At 35.6% G+C, this 12840-nt stretch overlaps 1 protein-coding gene across 2 annotated transcripts in view; it reads left to right on the top strand.

Moving 5' to 3' along the window:
* Positions 1-61: 61 nt before the first annotated feature.
* Positions 62-12840, top strand: part of FBXO8 (F-box protein 8) — a 42379-nt gene continuing 29600 nt past the window's right edge. For both annotated transcript variants that reach the window (XM_066279052.1, XM_066279041.1), the window contains exon 1: positions 62-323. The gene's annotated coding sequence lies outside the window, so the exon portion shown is untranslated. The remainder of the gene's footprint in view (positions 324-12840) is intronic.

Here is a 12840-nt window from a genome sequence, read left to right on the forward strand (position 1 = left end):
ATCGTAAACAGTGGGGATAAAAATGCTTTTTCTTTAAGGCTCAGAGCCGGAACGTCACTTCCGGCAACAATAGGAAACGTCAAAACTCGGACAGTCGGCAGCCCTATCTGCTGCAGCTTGAGGTGCGCTCAGTTTGGAGGAAATCCAGTGCTGTTCCTGAGATTCTCGCCGCCGTCATCTCCACTGGCGTGAACAAGTGAAGTCTGAGCCGGCTTCTCCATGGCCTGGGCACCAGTTCCCGGCTGAGCCATTTTCTTTTGGCTAAAAGCCCCCACCAAGAGGCCGAATCGTCGCGGCGGCGGTGGGGATCGCAGGTCGCTCAGGTACAAGCGTCAGCCTAGATATTGCGGAGCTTTTGCTTCTTTGCCCTGTACACCCCTACTTTTCCCCTCACAAATAAAGATAGCCGGTGCTTGCCAGTTGGCAGAAACTTGCCAACCAGCAAGACTTTGGGGACCAATGACAGTGTAAAGCATCTTGAGCGACAGCGGTGCTGGCTTATTAAAATGAGGAATCAGTATCAGGAGGCGGGAGTAGGTGTGTTCCTTGTGTTTCTAGGCCATTGAGGTGTAAGGTCGTCTTGGGGCCCCACGGAGTGACCGGGCTCCCTCCTGAAATGAAGCCGAGAAACAGCCATGCTTACTCTCGTCTAATCCAAATGTTGCTTTTCAAGCAAAGTGGTGGTGTTTGGTTTTTTTCCGTTTTGGTACATAGGCACAATTTTCGGTTCTTCACATGCTTTTCAGCAAACATACTTAAGGTCACGATAAATTGCCAGTTGGCTTCAGTTGTCAAACTTTGGACATAAATTTGGCAGATTCTTAGAGTGTCTTCTCTTGTTTCTCTGTGACTGGGCTTCAGTTTCTTACGTGGTGGGTACTCAATTAAATATTATTAATTGCATGAAATAAATGATTCCTAAGTCTCAATCATTTAAGTTTTGGCTGTTGGGGTTTTTTGTTGTTGTGGTTTGTTTTGTTTTTAGGTTCTTTTATATACTTAGTAATTTAATAATTGAATATACTTGTTTTAACGAGTGGAATTTATATTTTCAAGGATTTCTGCCCAAATGAGTATATCATGATCTTTACTACTGCAGGGTGGAACTAATTTATGCTTTTCATTTCAGCTTTTCTTCTTCTTTTAATTCTTGGCATTTGGTAACCTTATTTGTGAGGTAGAAGGGTCCCCCCCCCCCCACATACACACACATAGGAAAATGGTATAGAAAATTTAGCAGAATGAAGGATAAATTTTATTCTATTTTTTCAGGTTGAGGAAGAAACTTACCATTTTTAACCAGTTAACTTGACAATTTGATGAGATACTGTATTATCCATTGCTGAGTGACAAATTAACCCCCAAATTTAGCTGCTTAAAATAACAAATATAAATATTTATTAACTCTAAGTTTCTGAGGGTCAGAAATTCATGCCCAGCTTCGCAGAGTACCTCTGACTCATATTCTTTCAGGCAGCTGTAGATGAGCTGTATCTGGGTGCTGAGATCTCACCTAAAGGCTCCACTGAGGGATGGAGGGATTCATTTCCGTGTGCAATACACCTGGTCATTGGTAGGCCTGTGTTTTCCAAAGGCTGCCTCACTGGATAGCAGCTGGCTTTAATCTAATACAGAACACACAAGACTCTATAGTCTTTTATAACCTAATCTCATCAATTTATCCCATCACTACTGCATGTTAGAAATAACTCAGTAATCCAACCCAAAATCTATCTGGAAAGGATTACACAAGGCATAAATCTCAAGATGGAAGGATCTTTGAGGACCATTGTAGACTAAGGCTGCCTAACACAGAAATCTGACTGATAACTTTTAGGAATCCATAGGTTAGGAATAACTGAGCAGAAATGAAGTAAAAAGAAATGCATTCAGACAAGGAAGAAGGGCCAGAATGTGAAGAAATAAACTCGTACAAGCCTTATCTCTCTTGGAAAAGCTTTTTGTTGTTGTTGTTGTTGTGTTTTATTTTGTTTTGTTTTGGGGTTTTTTGTCGTCTTTTTTCCTCCTACTATGTGAAGAGAGGGGAACTTCTCTTGGGGAACCTCTGCTTGGGGAACTGCCGGAGGGATGATGATGTGGGTGAGAGGAATGCTTGTATTTTACAGTCTACGGGAGCAGAGCAAATCACAGTTGGGAATTGTGTATTCATTACCTATTGCCATTTTATGTATCCAAAAAAAAAACAAAACCATGAGCAAAGATAAGGAGGAAAGGAATTAGGAAATGTTAGAGCAGGGCTCGGGAACCTATGGCTCGCGAGCCAGATGTGGCTCTTTTGATGGCTGCATCTGGCTCACAGACAAATCTTTAATATAAAATAATAATAATGTTAAAAGTATAAAACATTCTCATGTATTACAATCCATTCATTTCCTACCACTCATGTTCATGGTTGCGGGTGGCTGGAGCCAATCACAGCTGTCCTCCAGGACAACACTAAATTTTTATCGGATAATGTTTGATGTACACGGGTCATTGTATGGCTCTCACGGAATTACATTTTAAAATATGTGGCATTCATGGCTCTCTCAGCCAAAACGGTTCCCGACCCCTGTGGTAGAGGAAAGCCTTCTGGTATAGAAAGAATGCAGGTCAGTGGCAGTCTTTATGTTGGTAGATCAATTAGAGATGGGAGAGGTATGTCTTAGAGTGGATATGTGTCTTGTATGTCTGGCAGATACTACCTTTTCGAGTATTACTTGGATGCACATTACTAGCACAGCTTTTGTCAGTGAACCATAAAAGTTTATCAGAAATTAAAGGTATATGATTCAGGTTCTTTTGTGACACTATTTTTGCTGTGACCCACTGTAAAATTGCCTATGCTTCTTCCAAATTTGAAAGATGTTGTAAATCTATTAGTAAAAATATTATTCTAGTTTATCTGTTATTCCTCAGGGGCTTAATACCAGCAGGATTGTGTCAATTCTTACTGTAAACTTGGCTTCTAAATTGGGGTTCCCTATCAGGTTAATGTACTGTATTTCATTTATAGTAGTTTGGGGCCCTTAGATGGCTGCAAAAATTTAAACAGATGCTTACAAAAGTAACAGTTGAAATACTTCCTACCACAAAATATCTTATGGTAATAACTTCTAGATAAGCTAAAATATTTATTGTAATGTATTACATATGATCAGTTTAATAGAGAATGCTTTGTGGGTTGTTATACATAGTATAGACTAATTATCAAGAGATGATCTTTTCTTTTATCACAGTGCATTAAAATCAGCCATTCAGATTTATGATTTAATAGTTCATTGCTTAACCAACGACTGTGTGCAGCTATTTGTTTTTTTTCTACATCGTGATTCGAATTTGGAAACTGATCCTAATCCCTTGCCTGGCCTGTGATAACGCTTCAAGGTCATTAATATTGAAAGTCTGTGAAAAACACATCTAACTCATGATGCTTTTTCATTGAACTGTTTTACTTAAGATTTTAAAACAACTTTAATATTGTACATCTACTTCTAGAAATTTATGTTTCTATTTATTTTTTTCTCATTGTTTTGTGATTCTGACAAATTTATTGACATAGATTCTACAATAAAACTAAAATGTCCTGACTTGAATAAGTTTACATCATACTTGGGGCAAGTACTTTTGTGATATAAAGATGAAAAAAGATATTTTTAGTTTCAAATTTAGGCAGCAGGTTTAGAGAGTTTAGTTCTGTGATCAGCAGTTTGTATATTCTTCAAGAATAGATTGCATAGCATTTCATAAGTTTTTTGAAAGAGAGATTTAGCAAGTGAGCCATCACTTCCTATGCCATTGATTAGCTCAAAGAACTCCTATCAGCTCATACTTAGTAGCGATTTGTAAAAGTCATGAACATGGAAAAGATGGAAAGGACAGATGTTAAATACACACAAACACATACACACACACATACACACACATCTGACTCTGTCACCTCTTTAAAGAAATTTTTCTTGTTTTATTTTTATAGAATCATAGAATTTTGTGGCTAAGAGAGACCTTAGGGATCTAGTTCACAACCCTTGTATACAGGTGAGGAAACTGAGCTTTGAAATGTAAGTGAATTGCCCAATACTCATAACTAGTTAAAGAGGAGCCTGAATTGCCCTAGCACATTGTCCCAATATATAAAGGTTGTGGGTTCCATCCCTGGTCAGGGCACATACAGAAACCAATTGATGTTTCTGTCTCTCTAAAATCAATCAATAATTTTTTTTTTTTGATGTAGAAAATAGGAGCGTGAATCAAATCCATGTTTTATGTCAGTTTCTTCATTTGATGTTTTCTCTTGTTTCTGATTTTCCTCTTATTTTGAGCTTCCCTCAATATTTATTTTTATTTTAACACATTGTTTTGTATAAAAGTAATTCATTGAGGATTACAGTTTTTTGTTTTGTTTTTTAATTCTACAACTCTCATAGGAATGGTCATTGTGGTTGGTGGGCTTGGAGTGTGTTATGTCCCAAGGAGGTGGGAAATGCAGCTAGGATTATAATGAGGTTGAGTAAATAGTGCAGTTAAGTAAGAACCAGTGTAATTAAAAATAATGCTGGTGAGAATTATGATAAATTTCTTTTATTTAAAAGTTAAAACAGACGATGAAACACTTTACAAAAGAAGCTGAAGAAACTGAATCAGTGACATTAAATAGGCACAAAATTCTCAGCTTTTGGTTACATTGAAATTACACATCTTAATTTTTACATTTGTTTAGATGCCACTTGGTAACACTTACTACAGAATCAAAGTAAAGAACAGGAGAAAACCTCCAGAAAACAAAGTAATATTGTAAATCTTTGTGAATTAAAAAAGTACAACAAGTATGCCTTTTAGGAACAAAAACTGCTCTTGCAGGACCAGATCTTTAAATTTAATGAGTGGTTCTTTTTTTTTTTATGTGTGTTTAATGTACCCTGTGACCTCTTAGTACTTAGCTATTTCCCTTTTCTCCTTAGAAAGACCTCCTTGTGGACGCACCCTTCCCTCATTTCCCTACAGTTGTTGCCTTTCAATTTTAGAGGTGTGATTGGTTATCAGATTTTTTTCCTTTCTTTCCTTTCCTTTTTTTCCCCCTTGGTTCTCTACTCAGACGCTACTAAACTACTTTGGTGGTCTGTTCTTTTAGAAGTAGAGAAATAAATGCTGGGCAGCCAAATTGATTCTAAATGTTTCATAGAAAATGTTTTCTCACAGAATCTCCTATGTTCCTATGCCATTGATTAGTAGCACATCATATCACTTAAAGATTTTTTAAAACCTAAAATAAGTGAAAATATAGTTGTTAGTTTCTATGAGGAAAAAATTTAAAATTTCAAAAAGATACAAATAACTGAGTATCTCATCTTTAAATCTTGATAGAAGTTGCATTTAAACAATAACTCTTTTAGCACACAATTTTATCTTTATCTGACATAGGAAATTTCTTATTTATAAATTCCACTATGAAAATACTTAAGAAATATTGAAGAAGTTAACCACTTATAATGAGTATTTAAATGAGATTTTTCATGTCAGTCATTAAAAACCAATGATTTAACCGTGTTTGCTCAGGAAGAAATTTATGGAATCAGTTTGCTTCAAACAAAAATATTTAAAGCAGAATTTTTTTTTTTAGTCCTCCAGACTGCTTTATATTCTTCCCATCTTCCACTGTGTATTCTCTACCTGCATAGTATATAAACCATTCTTTATTACTTATTGCTGTCTCCACAGCCTGTATTGTTTGAATTCTTAGTGTCATGGAATTAGTAAAAGCATTAGTACACTTACCTTTTTCATATAGAATAGTGCTTAATTTGATGTTTTAACTGTTACAAGGAGATGTTTTGATTAAAGCTGCTTAATATTTTTAAAATAGGTTTTATATTACATATACCAACAGCTATTAATAAAATAATTTCTATCTTATTATTTGGTAGAAATACTCTATCCTTTTGAAAGCAGACAAGACATTACAAGCACAGTCAGTCAAAAACACCATCTCTTTTAGAAATATAGCCGTCCACTGGAAGTAAACAGAAAAGTATTATTGTTCTTAAAAACTAACTGATATAGTTGTTGGTAATTAATCTAATTTGTAGTGCCTTCCAGGTAGAAGTTCCTTTATGCTATTTGCAACAAATTTATTTAGACTAAGACTTTTACTATCTTTTTTTAAAAAGAGAAAACTACATCCAAAATCATATCAAAAAAGTACATATGGCTGTTTCTCAGATGTTTACATTAGAGAAAAAGAAAGTGAGGCAAGACCTACATACTGTGTTAACAATTAAAAGAGGCTTTTATATATGTTATGTTAGTTAAGGCTCATTAGCAACCCTATAAAATAGATAGGAGCGAATTCCCTCATTTTATGGGAAATAGAAGCTCAGAAACCTTGTTTGAAGTATTTACAGTCACACACCATATGGCATAATTGGAGCTCCAATTATAAATTTACCCTCCAGAGTAACAGTGTCAAGAAAATTTATATCCATCTCTCTGTTGAGCATTAGCATATCAATAGTGATTAAACATTATAGTAATACTTAACACCAAAAAGGTATCTCTGTTATCACTGACCTTATTTGCCAAACTGTTTTATATATAGTGTATCAACCTAAGCAAAGTTAGCTTCTACTTACTATATATATTTACTAGTTGTTATTTTCTTCCCCTAGCAAAGGTAAATGGAACTCTAAATATCGCAGATCCTCAATTAATGAAATTTAGAACCAGGATTATGATTACTCGGGTAATTAAATCCAAAATAATCAGGTGTACTCTGAAATGGAAAGCCAAAATAAGAGTTATCATTTAAGCCTGACTGGTGGTGGTTCAGTGGATGGAGCATCTGCCCAGGACTCTGAGGACCCGGTTGGAAACTCCTCCGAGGTCCCCGGCTTGAGCATGGGCCTCGTTAGCTTGAGTACGGTGTCACTGACATGATCCCAAGGTCACTGGCTTGAGCAAGGGGTCATTGGCTCGACTTGAGCTCCTCTCACCCCATCAAGGCACTTATGAGAAAGCAATCAATACACAACTGAAGTGAAGCAACTATGAGTTAATGCTTCTCACCTCTCTCCCTTTCTGTCTCTATCTGAAAGAAGAAAAAAAAATCATTTAAAAGGGCTTGAGGAGTGACTACAAAACTAGCTCTTACTATAAACTACCTACTATGGGCTAGGTTCTCTAAGTCCCCTTGGATACAAATTACCCATTATTTTACTAATGAGGCAAATGAGGACCTCAGACAACAGGCTCATCACATTTTGTGCTGGAGTTTGACCTAGAGCATCTTTTCACATCAGAGCCTATGTGCTTTCCAGAAGAACAGTAGCCTACAAGAGAAGCACAGCTGGGAACAAGAATGGAGTTAATAAGCAGTGACAGAGGCAAAAGATGCAAACCAGTGAGAAAGAAACAGATGGCAGATTGCCTTTGCCATCTGTGAGCTGTGAGCTCTAACAACTCTGGGCACGTGGTTTGATGGTTAAGAATAAAAGCTTTGGACTCAGACCTGAGTTTGAATCCTAAGTCTTCCATCTGCCAGCTATCAAATCTCAGGCCAAGTTACTTAATTTCTCTGGGTAACTATTTCTTTGGCTATAAATTAGAATAATAACAGATACCTTCTTAGAGTTGTTGGCAGGATTAAAATGCTATTATATATATGTTTTTCACAGAGTTCTTGGCACAGTAAAAAATAAATGGGGTTCAAAGTACAAAAAATATTGTTTACTGTCTATATTATTGGATATGTAAATAAGTATGTACAAAAGGAGGGAACACAGACAGGAAGTCCAAGCCTTAAATCTCCACACACAAAAGAAGTGAAGGTATGTTTTGCTACTTTCTTTAAAATAAAAATTTCTCCATGCTTTGAAATAAAATTTTCTATCAAAAATGGCAAAAGTAATTCTTTTCGACTATTTTGATGTTTTCCTTGAGTGGGGTCTTCTACTACTCTTTAATCCATAATGCTGAGTATTTATCTCCTTAGCTAATAGTTTTCAGTCTGTTTGAAACCAAGCCTTAAGGCAGTAATTCCTAAACTGAGTGCACATCAAACTCAAGTTTTTCCAAAATCATGTGCCTGATACACAACCAGGAAATGTTTGTGTACAGAAAGGTTATAAAATAAATAAAAATAACGTATACCCTTTACTAAGATTCACCAATTAAAATAATTATGTAATACAGCTTTATCATTTTCTATCTATAGAAATAGATGTTACTGTGTTTTTCTGAACTAAAGCTACTGTACAGTTATCAAATTCAGGATATTTAACATTGACACAATATTTTTATTCAATCTTCCGCCCATGTATCTAGTTTTTTAATTATCCTAATAATGCCCTTAATAGGAATTTTTTTCCAGTACAAGATCCATCCCACACATTACATTTAGATGTCATTTTTTTTTTGTCCCCTTTAATTTGGAACTGCTCCTTGGCCTTTCTTTGGCTTTCCAGCATTGGAATTTTGAAGAAAAAATATTCTGTCGTTTTTAAGACTTCATTTGGGTTTCTCTGATAGTCTTATAATTAGATCCAGCTTATACATTTTTGTGTGGGTTTTTTTGTGTGGAATACCATATACCTCATGTTGTGTCCTTCCCAGCGTAGCATGTCCAAGAGCACATGATGTTCATTTGTCTATTATTGGTAAATGTTAATTTTGATAATTTGGTTAAACACAGTTTGATTTCTTAATTTCTTTTTGTAATTAATGAATAAAATGTGAAGAGTTACTTTGGTACTCTGTAAATATTTTGTTTTTTACGAAACTCTAGATTCAGCATCCATTGACAATTCTTGCCTGAATTATCTTTTCTGCGATGGCTATAAAATGATAATATTTTTCTTTTATTATTCTTTTTTTTTTTAAGATTTTGTTTATTGATTTTAGAGAGGGTGGGGGAGGAGCAGGAAGCATCAACCTGTAGTAGTTGCTTCTCGTATGTGCCTTGACCGGGCAATCCTGGGGTTTTGAACCAGTGACCTCAGCATTTCAGGTTGATGTTTTATCAACTGCCACCACAGGTCAGGCTCCATTACTTTATCTTTATTTGTTGCATTTTTACTATAAGGGAGAGCTTTCTTTTTTCCTTTATATATGTATTTATTGATCATCAGTATAGAATCATGGGTTCTTTTTTATGTGATGGATTATAATTCTTTATTGTCCTTATTTTTAGTTTGATGCTCAAATTGTTTCAGGTTGGGAGCTTCTTCTCTAAATCCTAATTCCCTTTAGGCATTCTGCCATTACTTTTGTTTTGTTTTGACTTTCTTTTAGCTCCCTGGACATTCATAACACATATTTAAGAAACAGATTTTGATAGATTTAAAGGAGGTCCCAGGTGGACTGGAAAGGGGACGGTTGGGAGAAAGGGGTACCTCTCCACCATATTCATATATAGCAGAGCTTCAGTGGATTCCTACTCCAGGCAAACTCTCAATATGTAATATGTAGAGTGTATGATTTTATATGTCTATTAGCTTAAGATTAAACTTAACTTTTATTGAAGAGTCACTGGATGAAATCAGGAGAAATAAACCGTGTATGTTTCAGCTGTACTTGAATGATTGCCTGTTGGATCTTTGAGATAGTAAAAAGCTGATTTATAGATATATGCATCTGTAGAGGGCTGCCCTGCAACCTGGTCTGATAGCCATTATGCTGGTCCACTTGTATATGCTAGTAGGAGAGGAGGGGAGTCTTTTCACTAGAGTCATTCAACTTATGTAGTGAAAACAGTTCTTCACTTTGCCTAGGTAAGGAAACGGGTTGGAGTAGATGCCTAAGCTATGTGTGTTGGTAGATAGATTGTGCATATTTAATTTAATTATCACAAAAAAATTGTAAGGGGGATTTTTTTTCTCATTACTGTGTAAGGGAGCAATGACCCAGATATGTTAATCCTGGTTTTTGTTCCTCATTTTGCTCTGAATTACTCCCATCCTTACACTCTGTTGCAGACCCCTAGAAGCCTCTTGGGGGTTGTGTCACGTGCTTCTCTCTCGGCACTGTTTCAGACTTTCCTCTCCTCCCTCATCATGGGTTCATTAGGAACCACTCCACCTTCCACTTGCATGTTAGAGAAATCTTTTGAAATCTCATATTGACCCAAAATCCTATTTTCCCTTCTCTTTTAGACTTAGTTTCTACCTTTAATAGGAGGGAAAGGTGATAAATATGTATGCTTAATATTTTATCTTTAATAAGAGGCCAAAGTTGACTATGAAAGATTTTTTTCAAAAATGAGTTAAAACATTCTTCTATCTATTGTCCAATTGATACCTTCTGCCAGTGATTTTTAGCCTTTCTTTTTTTTTCTTTTTTTACTCATGGTACACATAAACTAATTACTAAAATTCTGACGCATACCAAAATATATATGTTTTGCTGATGTGACAATAAAGTAGGTGTAATTTTGATTCATTCACACTGGGCAGCTATTGTTGTGTGGGCTGTTGTCATTTTTTATTTGACAATCTAAGGGAAAAGAGCTCAGTGCCCCTGACTAAATAGTCAGGTATTGCATGTTTAAAAATTCTTGGCAGCACACCAGTTGAAACTCGCTACCTTATGTCATAAATTATATTAATGAGATGCACCTTACCATTTATATCTATCTTGATTCTGGTTTAAAACTTATTCCTAAAACTATGTATATAAATGAACTGAAATAATTTTAGAGTTCACCATATTAAAATTAAGCTATGCAATACCAAAAGAGCTGTTTTGGAAGAAAAAGCTCTACTGATGCATAATCCTACATGTAACATGCTTAGAATGTTGACAGGTAGGGCTACAACAGAGGTAACAGTGGCTGTTTGCTCCATAAATAGATCTTTAGTTAAGCAAGAAACTGTAGGCATTCTTCTTGGTAAATATTTTCCAAAGACCTTATTTTTTAAAAATGCAGGAATCTTGCTAAATTTATATTAATTTCCATTTACATCAACTTAGCTACTGGGGCATGGAAGCATAGGACTTTAAAAATTAGGAAGTTAGCCTGACCAGGTGGTAGCACAGTGGATAGAGCATCGGACTGAGATGCGGAGGACCCAGGTTTGAGACCCTGAGGTCGCCAGCTTGAGCACGGGCTCATCTGGTCTGAGCAAAGCTCACCAGCTTGGACCCAAGGTCGCTGGCTTGAGCAAGGGGTTACTCGGTCTGCTGTAGCGCCATGGTCAAGGTACATATGCGAAAGCAATCAGTGAACAACTAAAGTGCCACAACGAAAAACTGATGATTGATGCTTCTCATCTCTCTCCATTCCTGTCTGTCTGTCCCTATCTATCCCCCTCTCTCTGTCTCTGTAAAAAAAAAAGCACACACACAACAGAATTAAGAAGATAACTTTCAAGTGTAAGATACGATACAATAAAGAACACCAAAATATGAATTTTATATACATGAGATTAAAATACAAAATAGCTCCTGTCTTTTACCTGAGGTGACACATTTATCCATAACACCACTGAGTATTTAAGGTCACTTAGTTTGGTTACCAATCCCTGTTCAATGGCCCTTAGTGCCAGGTTTTTGAGTCGCCTGTCCATTACCAAGCTTGTGGAGTGCATTTGTGAGTAGTGCAGAATTGAGCATGAATATTTATTTGATCCTTATACCACTGTAATAGCTCTGAGACAGAGGAAACTGACTACTATATCACAATGATCAAGATTAGTCAAATTGATAGCCATGTTTGCATAATTCCAGGAAAATGTGAACTCCGGAATAATATAAACTTGCCTGTTTGGCCATTGCTTCATTTGATGCTTTATCCAATTTAAAAAGGAGTTCCAAATTTTATTATATTTGTGTTTTTCTCTGTGAAGAATTTAAACTACTTAAGAGGAGCTAAATCTTTGTTTATAAGTGTCCATTTTATTACTATTCAGAAAAACAAGAAAATATGTGTCCTAATTGACTAATTTTACCCCATAATTGTTTTTCTTCTCTAAAAGGAAGAATTTCAATTTTGATATCTTCTAAAGAATTTTTTTGTTAGCATAATTTCTCCTCTGTAACCTGAGTAATTGTGAAATGTTTGCTTATTTTTGTCAGATAATAAAAAACGAAGTTGGAGACCAACAGAAAATAGTTTTGGTTTCATTTTGAAAGCTCCTTAGAATCTTATCAATCCTCTGAACGTGATAAAGAAACTGTAAACAAAATATATTCAAATTTGGAAGAAAATGCATTAGGACATCTTGAATAGTATTAATTACAGTTCTCATTATTTGTATTAGTGATTTTGCCTACTCATTAATATTTTTTATCCTTCAGGTCAATTCTATGGCACTTTTCCAGTCATTCTTGGATGTTTGCTGAGCTCCATAAACTCACACCTGTGAAGGCACAGATTCCCAGCTAAATTTGAATAAGGCAGTACTCTACCTTCTTATTTTAGTACTCATGTTGTAAACAGTCTTTTTTGTAGTCTGTTTAGTGCTACATTTTTCACATCTGTACTGTTGATAATTTTGTCATTAAAAATGGCCCCCAAGAAGAATACTGAAGTATGCAGTGTTTCTTACAATTAAGAGGACTATGCTGATGCTTTACAGAGAATTACCCTTGAGATAAGGTTCTTTCAGGATTGGTGTTCTGTGTCAATGACTCAACAGAAACACATATGAAACATGATTATGTACTGATGGGTTGGAAAAAATGTTACATCCAGAGGCTCACCGGAACCTAATCCTTAATTTCTGCTAGGAACAATGGTTCAGTATTTGCTAATTCAGTGTTTGCAGTGACTTTATAGAACTACAAGAATTGACTGGTGTTTTTTTTATTTGTACATGAAATAGACTAATTATGTTCTTGTAAGGTTAA

This window comes from Saccopteryx bilineata, chromosome 1 (assembly GCF_036850765.1).
Source record: "Saccopteryx bilineata isolate mSacBil1 chromosome 1, mSacBil1_pri_phased_curated, whole genome shotgun sequence".
Classification (NCBI taxonomy): Eukaryota; Metazoa; Chordata; class Mammalia; order Chiroptera; family Emballonuridae; genus Saccopteryx; species Saccopteryx bilineata.